Raw genomic sequence first — 3,957 nt, forward strand, 5'->3', positions numbered from 1 at the left:
GCCGCATTTACGACCGATCTTACTTTTACCAGCCAGTCCGAGATTGAATTCAGAGTTTGCACCGTGTTTTAAAAAGTCTTATTATCAAAGAAATTTTATGAGATTGAGTTCACCTCAATCTACCAAATCTGAGTCGACCTCTGTATTTAGCCTTCCCCATGCATTCGGTTTCTTCGTTGACATGAATGCGCAATTGCCAAAGATGTTTTACTACGATGCTGGTGTCGAACGCTTGAATGTCAGGAGTTTCATAGCATCCACAATGGACAGTTTTGGTCCTTTTCTAGCTCATTGAACACAAAGGAGGAATATTTGCTTTACGTAGTGACGTTTGTACACCGCAATCGCTTCATGATCCAATGCAATGTTTTTAGACTACAAGTATAATCAAATGGATGAGAACTTAAACAAAACCTTTATGCTACTGGGAACACGTTTCTACGGCACCCGGATCCACTTCCACTTGGGGCGTAGCTGACTCAAATCAAGACTCTAGAAAGAATCTTTCTTCGCTCTCGACAGATCTAGAATCCGTCTCATAGTCCGGAACAATCTTAATCTCAGTAGAATTCTGACTTAGTTTCTCATCCGGTGGGGTTGGACTTGTTTCGAGAAATTCGGAACGGTCATAAAATTCTGTAATGTTATTTACTCAAATCACTTTTGCGGATTCTGAAACAAACAATACCCGAGCAGACGGAAATAACTTGGGAAGGTAAGTTTTTGATATTGTGAGAAGATCGGATTATGTTATTGGGATGATCGGATTAGTTATTAAAATAACAAAAATCAATAACAAAGATTTGTTCGAAGAATAACATAAACTGTTATTATGTTGTTATTGCAATAACAAACCAATAACACAGAAGGAATCATGAAGGAATAACAAGATTTGTTGTTTTGTGCGGAGAGGTGGAGCAGCATATTAACAAAAAATGTTATTGAACTGGTATGTCTCCATAACAAAAAAAGTTTGTAATTTGCAAATAAACCTGCAGTTGCCATAACTCCTCTGTACTAGTCAGGGCTGCAGAGTCAGGTACCTCCAAGCGACTTTGAATCCATACTTTGAAGACAACTACGACTCTGGATGCAGGATATGACGTCAACGACGACTTCAGCTCTCCAAAAATACCCGACTTCACAGATTCCGACTCCAAGTAAAAGTTGCTGTAAATTTGCTGAATCCGATGCAGTCTCCGAGGTCTCACTCCAGCTCGAACTTCAACGTCAGCTCCGACTTCCTGGCTCTGTGAAAAAAAAAACAGTTTTTGTTATTCACACTTCAAAAATTCTCAATGAATAATCAATTCCGTTAGGGAACAGAACAAAATTAAAAAAAAGGAAATCTAAAAAGTTAATTTTATCGGATTAATTTTACCTTGAAACCCCATTTCATGGTGAAATAAATGACCCCGATGAAATTGGTCAAAATTATTTCATAGTTCTAGCCAATTTTAGTAAAATCCCTTAGGGGGTATATCAAATAATAAAAAATATCAACTTCCAAAATTTCAACTTTTTAGAATAATTTTAGCTTAAGGACCCCATTTCATGGCCAAAATAATGACCCCGACGAAATTAGACAAAATTATCCCAAAGATCAAACATATTTAACAAAAGGAAAAATAATAACAGATTGTGTTATGGACACTTAGAAACTTTTCCATTTGTGCGATTTATGGTAATTTTATTTCTAAGTCAGTATACCGAACGAATAACAAATTTTGTTATTAGGAGGGTTTTTGAAATGTTTAACATTTCCTCTTATTAGCGTGTTATTAAACATTTTCAATATAATTTCACTTCAATACCAAATTTTGTTATTTTATCAAAAACTGTTATTATTTTTTCTTCTTGAAGCTGAACTTCAGGATAAAATAATAACACTTTTTGTTATTTTAACAGGATTTGTTATTGAAATATTATTAATTTTGTTATTACCGTCTGCCCGGGTAACTTCCCAAAACAAACGGCCGACTGGCCTGGTGATGATGATCAACCGGTCTGAACTGTGAGAAAACGCGAGATCAGCGATGAGTGTCAGCTCGTTGTATGGCCGGCCATCTGACGTTTGATTTTATATGGTACGATTATGATTTTTTCACACTCAAAATACTGTTCACCACAATGCTGCATGAAAATTCCGGTGGCAGATAATTTTCAGTCCGAAACAACGTTTTACATGAATCATGCAACTGTCGCAGTGCATTCATGTCAACCCAACTTGATTTGCACGCAGCCTTCACCCACACAACCAAATGCTGCGTGAAACTCATGCCTGAAAAATCGGGGGCGTGGCATGCAGTCATCTGTTTCTTGGTTTGCATGAAATTCTTGTTATATCCACGTGGAAAATGCTTTGGAAAAAAATCACTAGCATTTTCATGCAACATTGAAGTGAAAAGTCATGGTGATGAATGAACAAAGCTTTTTGAGGTTGCGTGAAAATCCTGTCTGCAAATTTTGAGTCGGGCGCGAGGTCGGGCGTGCAAGTCTGGGACAGTCAGTTAGCTGCTGATTGTCATCAACTGAACATGGTTTCAGTTTTTTTCTGTTTGTGCCGGAACAATCTAGCGATGATTTTTACGAAGTGAGATTATGAAGTGCAATAGTAAGTATTTTGCCCACAATGCCATCGTATTTTGCTTAACTTTTTAATTTTATTTGTTTATTTTCTAGGCCACGAAAACCGAAGTTCCAGAGCAACAACGTCGGTGCAAATCACCGACAACAAAGCCAAGCGCAACTTGAAGCCGGAGGTGAGCTAGGCTCACCCGGTCCAGGACATGGGAGTCAAACAAGCTAAGAAGGTAACAAAGGCACTGGTCGCGTGCGGCAGAAGGTGAGGATCGCTAAGGAAATTTCCCTGGACCCGCGTTCCACAAGTGATAAACCGAAACGATAACCAAGAGTGCGTGTGTGAAATTATTCATTGAAAATGTCTTCTGAACCAGAAAATAGCAGAAAATTTTAGTATGTTGTAATTTATTGTTTTTTTGGTTAATAAAAAAATGTCAAAAGAGCAACCTTTTTTTTCTTTGATAAGTAATCACAAAACGCAAAAAAAACATTACTAGTAACAAATCCTACACTCAAAAAACTGTTCACCACAATGCTGCATGAAAAGGTATGTGGATTTTTTCCAAACCTATTCCCATGCGATTGTGTCATGAAATTCATGCATACCGAAAACCAGCTGACACACACATTGAAAGCAAGTTTTCGTGCGCCTCTGATGAATTTCACCGGACTTTCATGTAGCTTCCACCGCATTGTCCTGTGCTTCTTATTATATTTTAACGTGATCCTCATGAGCAGCAGAATGTATTCGCTGGATTTTCATGCGTTTTTGCTTCGAGTGTCTTGTGATTTGTTCTAGGATTTGTTACTAGTAATGTTTTTTTTGCGTTTTGTGATTACTTATCAAAGAAAAAAAGGTTGCTCTTTTGACATTTTTTTATTAACCAAAAAAACAATAAATTACAACATACTAAAATTTTCTGCTATTTTCTGGTTCAGAAGACATTTTCAATGAATAATTTCACACACGCACTCTTGGTTATCGTTTCGGTTTATCACTTGTGGAACGCGGGTCCAGGGAAATTTCCTTAGCGATCCTCACCTTCTGCCGCACGCGACCAGTGCCTTTGTTACCTTCTTAGCTTGTTTGACTCCCATGTCCTGGACCGGGTGAGCCTAGCTCACCTCCGGCTTCAAGTTGCGCTTGGCTTTGTTGTCGGTGATTTGCACCGACGTTGTTGCTCTGGAACTTCGGTTTTCGTGGCCTAGAAAATAAACAAATAAAATTAAAAAGTTAAGCAAAATACGATGGCATTGTGGGCAAAATACTTACTATTGCACTTCATAATCTCACTTCGTAAAAATCATCGCTAGATTGTTCCGGCACAAACAGAAAAAAACTGAAACCATGTTCAGTTGATGACAATCAGCAGC

The 3,957-nt window shown here is 38.0% G+C and overlaps 1 long non-coding RNA gene across 1 annotated transcript; it reads left to right on the forward strand.

Moving 5' to 3' along the window:
• Positions 1-2,521: 2,521 nt before the first annotated feature.
• Positions 2,522-2,796, forward strand: LOC6046798. The gene is made up of 2 exons (XR_005277791.1): positions 2,522-2,614; positions 2,683-2,796. It is a non-coding gene; the product is annotated as an uncharacterized LOC6046798 (long non-coding RNA).
• The last annotated feature ends 1,161 nt before the right edge of the window (positions 2,797-3,957 follow it).

The sequence above is a fragment of the Culex quinquefasciatus genome, chromosome 2 (assembly GCF_015732765.1).
Source record: "Culex quinquefasciatus strain JHB chromosome 2, VPISU_Cqui_1.0_pri_paternal, whole genome shotgun sequence".
Lineage (NCBI taxonomy): Eukaryota > Metazoa > Arthropoda > Insecta > Diptera > Culicidae > Culex > Culex quinquefasciatus.